Source organism: Nannobrachium achirus, assembly GCF_963921795.1.
Source record: "Nannobrachium achirus genome assembly, chromosome: 5".
NCBI lineage: Eukaryota > Metazoa > Chordata > Actinopteri > Myctophiformes > Myctophidae > Nannobrachium > Nannobrachium achirus.
This window is the reverse complement of record NC_137814.1, coordinates 60,047,667-60,061,790: the sequence shown is the minus strand read 5'-3', so window position 1 is coordinate 60,061,790 and position 14,124 is coordinate 60,047,667.

Here is a 14,124-nt window from a genome sequence, read left to right as displayed (position 1 = left end):
CGTAAAATGCATGGGAGCGTATCGCTGTTACTACATGTCATCTTTTCGACACCCGTCTCTAACCCTCACCCTAACCTTAACCTCCGTGGAGTGAGTCACTAAGCCTCCGGTCGAAATGATGGGCGTTTGCAAAAGCGAGATTTCCCCAAAATGCATCCTCTGAATGTTGACTGCATATATATATATATATATATATATATATATATATATATATATATATATATATATATATATATATATATATATATTTACATATTTAGATTTTGATTTCATGGGTTCTTTAAACAAAACTGCATGCTAGACTGCAGTAGTGAGATACGGCAGCAAGTGAGCTTCCTCAGGCTGATCTTGATCGTTGTATTCACTGGTAAGAGACCACACCTCTACTCAAGTTTAATGGATTTAATTGAAAAATAAGGGAATGGATGAGGGATGTATGGGAACCCTGGTAGGGCGAGACTCAGAGTGGGGGTGTAGTCGCGGGAGGGGACGGTCATCGATGCTCGACAACTCAGCTGTTGAATTTGCACATGTACTGTGAAAGTCTAGTTGTGTGATCCTCATTTCCATGTTTATAATTATTAGATGGTTATCTGAGTTGAGTTGTGCACTGGGGTACAACCTTGAGCCTGAGAAGTCCTGACTCTTCAACTAATGTCCATTATGGTCTCTACATGTTTATTTTATTTGAAAATGAAATATCCCTTTAAGGTGAACAGGTCCTATGTTGATGAGAAAGGCTTTGGACATTGTTGTGATTCCATGTGAAGGTGTGTTGTGAGGTGTGCTAAAGCTGACAGTCAAAACACATACATGATAATTAATTACATTCATTCAAACTGGCTGAGGACAGATTTACTTGAGGACAGGAGGAGTTCAAGTTCTACCAGTTCTAGTTTTCTGTCAAGGTTTTTTTCCGGCAAGGTTATCTTTAATAGTTTCACAAAAAAAAACAAAAGAAAAACATAGTTGTGTGCGCTTTGAACATTGATGATTGATTCCATAAGTATAGGTGTGATGCGAGGTGTGCGTGCTAATGGAATGATGGAGGAATTAACCTGACAGGCAAAACGGATACATTGTGATTGAAGCCCAATGCATTCCACTGTCATTAAACTGAGTACAGTTTTACTTGAGGACAGGAGGAGATCAAGTTCTACCAGTTCTAGTTTGTTGTCAAGGTCTTTTTTCTGGCAAGGTATCTTTAATAGTTGTGCTTTCCAAGAAAAACAAAGTCTTTGAACATTGTTGATTGATTCATAAGTATAGGTGTCATGCAAGGCTAAAGGAACGATGGAGGAATAAACCTGACAAACAAAACAGATACCGTACATGATGAGTGATTAGATCATTAAGAGCACGGCAGGATTTTTAAGGAATGCAGCGTCACATTTAGTTAGATGTGTGTGTGCGTGTGTGCGTGCGTTGTGCGTGCGTGCGTGCGTGCGTGCGTGCGTGCGCGCGTGCGTGTGTGCGTGTGTGTGTGTGTGTGTGTGTGTGTGTGTGTGTGTGTGTGCGTGTGCGTGTGCGTGTGCGTGTGCTTGCGTGTGTGTGTTAAATGTATTATATATTATCTTATCTGTAAGTTAAGTCTAGTTGTGTGATCCTCATTTACATGTTTATTACAGTAATAGGTTTTCCTGATGTAACAGTTATTTGGACAGTGTTCATTTTCAGTTAAGCAGGGGTTCACACCAGCATTGATGTACAGTAGATAAAGTCTAGCTGTGCTAAGCTAGTATTGATGAGGTGTTGGTGACCTTGGTCTAGAAGTAAATGAAAGGGCAGCACACTCATAGCCACCATGCAGGATGTGTTAAGGGACACAGATTCGCCTGATTGGCTGAATGGTTCTGAACCAGGCCATCACCCACCACGTGCCCCAAGCCTACAGCCCTGATTGGCTAACCCTTTCTGGTGTCTGGTGGAAATAGAATCTCAATCGATGGGTTCCAGACCACACTACACCACCACTACCGCCAGGGGGTGGTGTTGTGCGATCTGGTTTATTAACCAGGCTACGGCCACACAAGCGTTTGGAAGTCGGCATGTCTCCCTCCCAAAGGACCGCTGTTTCCTTGGCTTAACAGCCGAAAATATTAACTTGGAGACAGGCTGAATTAATGAGAAGACACCGCTGAGTTCCGAAGTTAAGTCGGGAGGTCACAACATTTCGGCAGCACCGAGGAGCCGAGTTTAGTCGGTTGATGCTCTCCCGAATCTACATACCTGGCCTTCCGATGGAGGGAGAGCCAGGGTACAGAGGACAGGCTTGTCCCCTCTGTCACTGATGGGAGAGTTGATAACCACGGGGCGGCAGCCCTAGTGGCTGTAAGAGTCTTTAGAACTCCTGTTCTGGTGTGGTTTGTTCAGGAGCATTTTTGGAAGAGAGTGAGGGAAAACCAGGAAGTCACTTATAAAGTGAATAGGTGGGGCTTGTTCCTAAGCCCCGGAATGGGTGGGGTTGAGGCACAGTCTTTTCGGCAAACCCCCTTTCTTAGATGGAGTGAAATTAACTTTTTCCTGTTAACTTCAAAGGAACGAGATTTTCCTACATTTGACCAGATATTTGTAATCATCATTATTTTAGACATGTAGAGGTATCAAGCATCATTGTTTTATATCGTTCAGAGGGCAGATGGGTTAAAAAGTTAAATTATCAAAGAAATACATATTCGTACATGTTAAGATCAATGCATAGTTGATGTGCATCATATTGGAATACAACCATGTAGTTTTATGTTATAAAATGTCATTGCATTTATCCTCACATTCCATCGTTTCATTGTCTTCCACATCTTGTCTATGTGGTTAATACTGTGTGCACAAGGAGCCTGCAGAGTGGCTAGCAGGATGCTCCCTTATCAAGATGAACGTTCCATTGAAGCAATAAAACACGGTTGGACAGTTGGGTGTTTGGTTACACCATGGAGTACCTAGCCCTCCTTTTGGAGAAAGTTGGTACATTCAACCCATTCAACCCAAGTCCCTATAGGGTCCATTTGGTTTGAATATGATACATAATTCCATATTGGCTCTCATGCTACACAGTTCTAGGGGTAAAAATGTTATATAATCTGCTATAGAATCCCCCCTAACCACGTACAGGGTACAAGTCTTCTAACAAAAAGGTGTCAGAGATTAGAACCAGTGTCCAACGTTCTCCTCGATCCTCCGCAGCACAGACCACTTTTTAGCAGCCATCTCTGCTAAAAAGTGCTCCAGTGCTTCACCGGTGTCAGCTCCGGACCACTTTTTAGCAGCCATCTCTGCTAAAAAGTGCTCCAGTGCTTCACCGAAGCTCCGGAGGACTGAAGTCTGTGGTAGCCTGTGTGTTTGTGTGTGTGTGTGTGTGTGTGCGTGTGTGCGTGTGTGTGTGTGTACACACACAATAGCTCTCGCAGTCGCAAATAGCCGTGCGGTGCAGCGCTAGCCGGGCTAAACGCTAACAACAAGGCATCAACGTTGTGCGTGGCACCGCACGACGGACGAAGTATACATTGCGCGGCACCGCACGACGGACGAAGTATACATTCACTACTAACTGATACGGCCCGCCTCCTTTTCAGACCGTTTGAAGAAAGACCACGTGACTACTGTATCATAATGTTAAATTTCTCGGATCCAAATATTGTATTTTTACTGAATTACAATTATTTGAAAACTTGAGTTACTATTTACTTTGCAGACATAAATGTAATATTATAAAACATTACATTAACGACTTTAGCCTCATTTTATACCATGGCTATTTGAAAATAGCCGATCTACAGGCTGACAAAGTGTCGCATCGCAACGCGTTGTGAGCTTGTAGATCTGCTAGTACTTTTACTTTACTTTTGGTACTTTAAGAACATTTTGATGCCAATAGTTTTGTACTTTTACTCAAGTACATTTTGAATTCCAGACTTTTACTTGTAACATAATATTTCTACATTGCAGTATTGATACTTAAGTATAAAATGTGAGTATTTTTCCACCACTGGCGGTAGCAGAAACAGCGCGTTCACACCTCCACCCTTCACCTCATCTCCCCACCTCCACCCCTTTGACCACTTCCAGTCTCACATAGAGTGATACACATCTGTGTGATACATGCATGTATTTGTTTTATTTGTATTATCTCTCAATATGTGACATGTCAAGTCGAGTCAAAGTTATTTATATAGCAATTAAAAACAACTCTCGTTGAGTGCTTTACAGATCAGGAGGAAACAACATCACATGAACTGAAACCATCGATAAACAAAAGACGTACTGTACAAAAGAGACAAATACTGTAGGCCTAAGTGATCAGCTATAAACACAGTATACTAAGAACATAATCCATTACATTAATAAATAACAAACAATGATAAATAACAGCCACATAAGTGGAAACCAAAAACCCTATGGGCTTTTTTTTTGCATTACTGTATAACTGTAAACATGTTTTCAATTGTTTGACCTGCGTCCAAGGGTTATAGGCAAAATGTTAAAGTGGGCCAGGACTGCACCAACATTAACATAAAAAAAAGGTTGTTTGAGGATCTTCTATGGCGTACTGGCAGCGTGCACAAAAAGTACGCTGATCGTCTCAGCGGTTTGAAGATTTGCTCCGAACTCCCCCGTACACACACACACACACACACACACACCACACACACACACACACACACACACACACACACACACACACACACACACACACACACACACACACACACACACACGTATCGTATGGGTGAAAACATGATCTTGAAACTTCAACAGGATGTGGTCTATCTTACGCTGCAGGCCTGTGAACAATGTGTGGTTATTATTGTCATGCACATCAGCTACAGCAGGCATAATCAAATAGCTGAACCTGTGGGCCACACTACAAAAATGACAAGGGACCAGCTGATAAAATGACAACATTAATGATACTTGATAACTTCTGTCTTTCATTGGCACCTTATGTAGTCAATCTTAACAACTGACACTGTTTTCTGGCAAATTAACATACTGTAGCGGTATTGGATTTGTACGAGATGGTAAAATGAAAGCGAAAGCATCCGTCCATTTTGGTGCAGATTCTCTGCATCAACTTTTTGGCGCTTGCTGAGGCTTATCTTTGCTGCTGCTCTGAATGAGTGCACGCAGTTTAACCCTTGTAGATTATTATTCATGTAAGAGTAAGATATGTAAAAAATTGCCACAGGCCAGAAGTGGAGTTTAAGTATCACTGACCTATAGTATCATTATGCAGTTACAACTGATATATCGTTATACTTTTGTAGCAAAATAGTTCTCATGATGAAACAACATTCTTTCCACATGGTCATAGTAGTCATTATCATTGATTAAGATGCAGTCTCACAAACATACTCACCAGTCACCACATGTTCAACTTTGCTTGATATGTTCACTTATTAAGAATAATGAAGAAATATAACAATACAGCCTTACATCTATGGCAATTAAGAATTATCTGTTATAGTCAGACTATTGTGTATTATTAAAGAGAGAGGGGGGGGGGGGGGGTTCTAATGTACAAACTGTCTTCAGTGACGATGGTGACAGTGAGTTCACAGCCCCTCCCTCCTGTGTCCCAATGTTTGGTTTCACATACTGTGATAAACCTGTGTAACACATAGACTTTATATTCATTATCCCCCTTTAATAAGGTGTGCTTTGTATCATGTAAGATATACTGTACATGGTGTGCATCATGGTTTCTTCATAATAATGATCATTATTAGTTTCACAGAAGAATATAATTTTCCAAGCCTGTTTGTATCAAATGTCAAATGTAACCATGTCATTATGATAGTCATTGATAACCATGTGAGACCATTGAAACACACTTAACACACCTAACAAAACACCCAACATATTATGACCACACTAGAAAAACTAATACTAGAAAGGTGTGCTCCGTAGAGCTACTAGCTCTCTGCTTTTAAAACACCATTGTAAAGCAGAGCGTGCTGTTTTTGTAGACTGCAGAGGTGTACCGTACATGTAACTTTAGTTTCTCTCTCCTTCTTTCTCTCTCTTTCTCTCTCTATCTCTGTCTCTCTCTCTCTGTCTCTCTCTCTCTCTGTGTCTCTCTCTCTCTCTCTCTCTCTGTCTCTCTCTCTCTCTGTCTCTCTCTCTCTCTCTCTCTCTCTCTCTCTCTCTGTCTCTCTCTCTCTCTCTCTCTCTCTCTCTCTCTCTCTCTCTCTCTCTCTCTCTCTCTCTCCGGGTGCAGTGCTGCTCTCTCTATCTGTTTTTCTGTGTGTGTGGGGGGGGGGGGGGGGGGGGGGGGGGTGTGCACAGACATGTAGTCAAAACCACACTTGCTGTGTGTGTGTGTGTGTGTGTGTGTGTGTGTGTGTGTGTGTGTGTGTGTGTGTGTGTGTGTGCGTGCGTGCGTGCGTGCGTGCGTGCGTGTGTGTGTTGTGTTTGTCGCTGTGTGTTTATGTGTGTCTCTATGTCTGTCTGAGGAATTGTTGATTGAACTTTTATATTTCTCTTGTTTATCTCTAAATAAAATATTCTTTCAAAAAATACATTGTACTGTAATACACAAAAATGGATTACCGGCCTGAGGGGTAAAAGCACAAAAATGTGTACGCGTCCATAATGGACTGCAAGTATGAAACAAAACGTGCCTGTGCGCAGTGAGGGTTGCTCACTTCTCATGGTATCAAACACAATACACTTACAATATCTCCTTTAGTTCTGTTTGTGACATCAGCTGTGGTGATGTCGGCCTCTCTGTACTGATGATGTTAGTTATCTCCATACATGGAGTTCCGGGCTCATACGGACACTTAGCCCCATAAACCGGTAGAACCTCACCCTCCGCTGTAGTAGAACTCTTGTGCTCCGTGATGAGGTCCTATACGGCCCTACCAGTATATGCCGGCTGCTGTGGAATTCGTCCACATCGAGGTAGATCACCCTTTTAGAAACATCCTATCCACAAAGTATGGTAGTTCCACGCTCCCAGAGTATGATTTTCAGAACACAGGCACATACAAAGTCATGGGTAGGGAAAACGGGTTAAATAGCTTATTTAGTCATATTGGTCATATGGTCTGCCCACGAGCAGTGTGTGTGTGTGTGTGTGTGTGTGTGTGTGTGTGTGTGTGTGTGTGTGTGTGTGTGTGTGTGCGTGTGCGTGTGTGTGCGTGTGCGTGTGCGTCTCGTGCAATGCTGATAATGATTATTCCCATGATGAGCGACATGCAACGTATGGCGGGCTAAAGCTGCCAGTGGAGGACTGAACATATCCAGGACATGACTCTTGGCATGTAGAGTAGAGCCAATGTTGTCAGTAAGCTAATAAACACAAAAGGTAAAAAGTTGTTTTTAACCCAATTATTGCCTTAACCCATGGTTAAACCTACGTATGGGAGACAAAGGTTCACACCAGAGTCGTGCAACGGGCCTGGTATCCTCGTCGGGTACCCGCGTTTGACGGGCAGAAACGGTGGAAAATATACTTTTATATGTTCACGGATACGGGGACGGGGACGGGCGGTACGGGACTAAACCAGGACATATTATCTGCTATTATACTGCTGTATTACCTGCTTATTATAAGTCGCTTTGGATTAAAAGCGTTCTAAATGCCTAAATTGTAAATTGTACTTTTTTTTTTCTTTTTTTATCTGAGAGCAACGTTTCCGCCCAAACAAGGTCACCTCACAGTAGCAGCAGGACGGACACAATACACAACCACAGCCTGCAAACAAAGTGGATGTTCTTCACTACTGTGTGAAGCCTATGTTCTCATAGCAATGGGGTTTAAAATGCTATCTGAAAGAACTAAGAGTAATTGTGTCAAACGTAGGCATAGCAAACACTGAGGACAGTGTGCGAGGAAGTTCGAGTGCGGTGCAATTTGGAAGCCCACACGTCTGTAGGCTATTCACTTTACTGCATGTAATCACGGGTAGTGGGACGGGCAACGGTTCTGTTTTTTTGACAGGCGGGCAGGTCTGGTTTGGATTCTTATATTATCACAGGTTACGGATCGGTCTGCAGATTGGATTGTTGACAGGCGGGGCGGATGTGGGTTGTGAAATTTGACCATGCAGGATTCTGCATCACACCTAGTTGTAACTGTAACTTCAAACTGAGATGATGCTGCTGTTGATGATGATGCTGATGATGATGATGATGATGATGATTATTATTAATGACAAACATAGTAGTTTATAGATATAGTAGTCATCCTCCTTGAACCCTATGCTGCAGCAGCCTGGTGGCCAGAGAGGAACATTATCAATTCAATTCAATTCAAAGGGTCTTTATTGGCATGAGAAAACATATGTTTACATTTTCAAAGCAAAATTGAAACAAACGAATATCAAAAATGTATGTAATGTAAAAGAAATAAAGAGATGTGTAAAAAGAGCGTGTCACTTTGCGTTAGAAAAAGAAGCTTTAGAAAAAGAAGCTTACAAAACAAGAAGAGTGTTCATTTGCTGTTAGAGGAAAAACCCTATGGATGTGAACACTGTGGACAACAATTTTCTTTAATGTCCAACCTTAAAAGACACCAGAAAATTCACACTGGGGAGAAACCCTATGGATGTGTTCAGTGTGGACAACGCTTCTCGGAAATGTCCCACCTTAAAAGCCACCAGAGAATTCACACAGGAGAGAAACCATATGGATGTGATCAGTGTGGACAACACTTCTCTGACATTTCCAGCCTTAAAAAGCACCAGAGAATTCACACTGGGGATAAACCATATTTCTGTGATCAATGTGGACAACAATTCTCTAGATTGTTCGGCTTTAAAAAACACCAGAGAATTCACACTAGGGAGAAACCCTATGGATGTGACCATTGTGGACAACACTTCTCTCAAATGCACAATCTTAAAAGCCACCAGAGAATTCACACTGGAGAGAAACCCTATGGATGTGATCATTGTGGACAACACTTCTCTGAAATGTCCAGCCTTAAAAGGCACCAGAGAATTCACACTGGGGATAAACCATATGGCTGTGATCAGTGTGGACAACAATTCTCTCAAATGTCCAACCTTAAAATTCACAAGAAAATTCACACAGGAGAGAAACCCCATAGATGTGAACATTGTGGACAACACTTCACTCACATGTCCAATCTTAAACGCCACCAGATAATTCACACAGGAGAGAAGCTGAACAACTTGTGTTAGAGCAAATGTATTTCTCCATTTTACCTATCTATAGCCTATTATGTTTTGCATGCTTCATATATCCAAACATAATTATGACCGAAGGACATGCAGAATGACAACAGCAACCTTTAGAGAACATTATTGTGTGTGTGTGTGTGTGTGTGTGAACCTTTATTGCTTTGTAAAATATAAATGATTTGTTATATTGTTGATGATGTACTGACATATTATCTTTTTTATTATTGTGATGCTATCTGCTTATTGTAAGTCGCTTTGGATTAAAAGCGTCTGCTAAATGCCTAAACTGTAAACTGTAAACTCTTGGTACAGGTTGTGCAGTCACAAATAAAGACACATTCAAAGTCAATATGTGTTTTTGAACTTTTGTTTATAGGTGTGTGTGTGTGTGTGTGTGTGTGTGTGTGTGTGTGTGTGTGTGTGTGTGTGTGTGTGTGTGTGTGTGTGTGTGTGTGTGTGTGTGTGTGAGAGAGAGAGAGAATATCAGTCAACCACAGGGAATAAGTGAATTACACTCCTTGTAATGTCCTTTGGGATACACAAATATTCATGTGTGTCCAAAAACATAGTTACTGTACTTTGGCTTTGTGGGCAGATTGATTATGTCACCTTTACAGTTGTACTTTCAAGTCAGGGATGGGTTGTGCAGTGGTCTTCCATTACCTTTTGAGACACCATATGGGTAGCCATGAAATACATATAACAGATCAGTAACTTCTTCTCTGCCAACTTGGGAGTTTCACCCAATGGATAATTAAAGTATACACACTGAATTGCAAGCAGTTCTACATATTGGAAAATGTGTCCAATATAGCCAACTGTGTATCTTTTTTTTGACCAAGAGCCTGGTCATTGAAACTTCTCCATGAACTGTTTAGTAACACATGTGATGTTCTACAATGACACGCTATGAGTCCAAAATACCTTCACCACACCAGGTTGTATTGTTTAGAGCAATCATGTACAAATGAAGTTTCTATAGAAACTTGAATGTGTCTTAATGGCTCTGCTTGAATAAGAATGAGACAAGATCTCTCTTTCACACATGGGGACATTGATAGAGTTGTTTAACATGTAAATGACAGAACAATATGCAAAATGAATAGGGACTTTTACAACGTCAAAGAGACTTTGTGAAGTGTCCCCCCTTACTTTTGTATAGATTTCCAAGTCCATGAAGTAATTTCAAAAGTATCAAAGAATTGTGTATCTTGCAGTTGTGACACACACACACACACACACACACACACACACACACACACACACACACACACACACACACACACACACACACACACATATGTAGTCACATTTTTGATGTATTATGTATGGTTTTATTGTATTTCTAAGAGCCTTATTGTGTATTGGAATAAGCAGGGAAGCTGTAGTTTAGGAACAGACCTATCCCATTTATCGTGTACAAATGAAGTTTGTGTATGAACTTAAATGGCATTGAAAGTGGCTCAATTGCTCTGCTTGAATAACAACGCAAAGATAGATGTTATGTAAATGTCAGAACAATGTGCAGAAGGAATAGCAGCAATCATTACAAAGTCAAAGATAGTTTGTGAATTGCTCCCCATTACCTTTGTATATATTTCTAACATATATCCCTTCTTAGTGTGTGGTTAAAGTTAAATATTTGTTTGTATTTATCGCATTCCTCAGGCAAAACATATATAATATTTGAGTAAATGTACCCCCATTGATTTTGGGTCCCCATCCGGAATCAATGTGGGTGAATGTATTGTAATCAAATTATTGTAATAGGAATGCAACAAAAAACCAAAATATATTATTGAACTCAAAACATTTCTGGGGTGAACTATTCCTTTAATAGGAGCTCTGTGTCACGTGTGTATACTCATTTTACACATTCCATTTAAAATGACATGCTGTGATGGGCCTATCACATATTCTGAACACAACAAGCAGTTCTACATTCTAACACATTGGATAATGTGCCCAATATATCCTACTATGTGTCTTGAATGTTTTGCTCTGGCAAAGAGCCTGGTCATTAAAACATCTGTTTAGTAACAGCTGTGATGTTCTACAAAGACACACGATGAGCCCAAAATACCAAGCATGTGTCCTTCACCAAACCAGGTTGTATTGTTCTGAAGGAATTTAGAGCAATCGTGAACAAATAAAGTTTCTATAGGAACTTGTCTTAATGGCTCTGCGTGAATAACAATGTGAAGATGTGAGACTCTGTTTCACACATGGGGACTACGATAGAGTTGTTTAACATGTAAATGACAGAACAATATGCATAATGAATAGCTGGGACATTTACAAACATTAGTCAAAGACAGCTTGTGAAGTAGTCCCCTGTCACTTATGTATTTCCAAGTCCCACAAATTGTTAGTTGTTTCACTTTTATCATTTTGCTGCAGATATAAATAAACACAACTTAACATGATAACCTTCTCAATATTATTCTCTCCATGTAATTCATCCATGTGATTGGTCAGTGGTCTCTCATTACATTTTGAGATATCAAAGTCCATAAAGTGAAATGTCCTTGTGCCAAATACATTTTACATCTTCACTTGTGCTATGGAGTCCACAGAAGTTCTTCTATTTATTTAACTTTTAGTGATAACATGAAAACAAAACAAAGGGGTTGAATAAATCAGACTTTCTGTCTCCCTATGATAGGCATAGGCTACTCTAATAGCTGAACCTGTGGGATGTATTAGAACAATGGCAAGGGACCACTAAAATGACAACTTATATGTTTCATTAGCACCTTATTTTCTTAACATCTGATGCTGTTTTTTGGCAAATTAAACAAAGTGTTTAATATATTGATATTTTGTCTTAGAATGCTAGATAATGTTGTTACCAAGAAGGTTGCATAGATAGAGCATGTCTGGGGGGAGGAGGGAGGGGTGGAGCACAGTATGCTAGATTGTGATTGGTGGAGAGATGGTTCTATTGTTGTCTTTGACCAATCATTCAGAGCAGTCAGTGTTTTCACCCCAGACTCTCTAGTATAAGAAGAGTTGTTCTGTGTCATTTCTCCACAAGTCTTCCAGGATATCAATCATTTCTGATCAGATCTGACCTGACTGTGGACTCCAGACTTCAGGATAAGATGAACTCTCTCAAACTCAACTCTGCTGAACAGGAGGAAAACAAAGACCAAGGTATGTTACTTACTCTACCTCTCTTTACCCTGTTGGTTTTCTTCAATATTCATTTAATTCATGTCTTACATGTTGTTTCATTGTAATTTTACCTGTAGCTTTGATATAGATTAGATTTAGGTATTTCATGCACCACAGTTCATCAACATATAATGCAAATGGGATTAGTATTAACCTGCCATGCACGTAATACATATACATTATGGGATGCAATGTTTTTAAGGTAGGTCATAATTAGGTACTTCACAAAATCTTATGTGATTATAGTATGTTTGGTGATTTATGTGTTTTATAAAATGCACAATATGTGATATAATGGTGATAAAGCCATTGAAACATTAGAAATATAAATAAGACAAATATTGTGCTATTTGATTGTGAACATTAGTGGGGAACAATTATGTGATGATTAGTTGAAACGTGTCGAAGTCGTCCTTTAACAACTTGCAACGTCCATGAAGTCTCAACAATCTTTCCTTTCTCTTTGTTTCCAATCCAGTGTTACATCATCAGTCTGGCTTCCCTGTTCTTCCAGAGGTGAATGAAAAGAGGAGGCTGGCTAAGCAAAAACAACACTGCTGTGATCAGTGTGGAAAACACTTCCCTAGCATATCCAAACTTAAAACACACCAGAGAATTCACACTGGAGAAAAACCCTATGGATGTGAACACTGTGGACAACACTTCTCTGACATGTCCAGCCTTAAAAGGCACCAGAGAATTCACACAGGAGAGAAACCCTATGGATGTGAACACTGTGGACAACACTTCTCTGACATGTCCAGCCTTAAAAGCCACCAGAGAATTCACACTGGAGAGAAACCCTATGGATGTGACCATTGTGGACAACACTTCTCCGACCTGCCCAGCCTTAAAAAGCACCAGAGAATTCATACAGGAGAGAAACCATATGGATGTGACAATTGTGGACAACACTTCTCTGAAATGTACAGCCTTAAGAAGCACCAGAGAATTCACACTGGAGAGAAGCCCTATGGATGTGACCATTGTGGACAACACTTCTCTCAAATGCAACATCTTAAAAGCCACCAGAGAATTCACACTGGAGAGAAACCCTATGGATGTGATCAGTGTGGACAACACTTCTCTCAAATGCAACATCTTAAAAGCCACCAGAGAATTCACACTGGAGAGAAACCCTATGGATGTGATCAGTGTGGACAACACTTCTCTCACATGTCCAACCTTAAAAGCCACCAGAGAATTCACACTGGAGAGAAACCCTATGGATGTGATCAGTGTGGACAACACTTCTCTCACATGTCCAATCTTAAAAGCCACCAGAGAATTCACACTGGAGAGAAACCCTATGGATGTGACCATTGTGGACAACACTTCTCCGACCTGTCCAGCCTTAAAAAGCACCAGCGAATTCATACAGGAGAGAAACCATATGGATGTGACCATTGTGGACAACACTTCTCTCAAATGTCCAACCTTAAAATTCACAAGAAAATTCACACAGGAGAGAAACCCCATAGATGTGAACATTGTGGACAACACTTCACTCACATGTCCAATCTTAAACGCCACCAGATAATTCACACAGGAGAGAAGCTGAACAACTTGTGTTAGAGCAAATGTATTTCTCCATTTTACCTATCTATAGCCTATTATGTTTTGCATGCTTCATATATCCAAACATAATTATGACCGAAGGACATGCAGAATGACAACAGCAACCTTTAGAGAACATTATTGTGTGTGTGTGAACCTTTATTGCTTTGTAAAATATAAATGATTTGTTATATTGTTGATGATGTACTGACATATTATCTTGTTTATTATTGTGATGCTATCT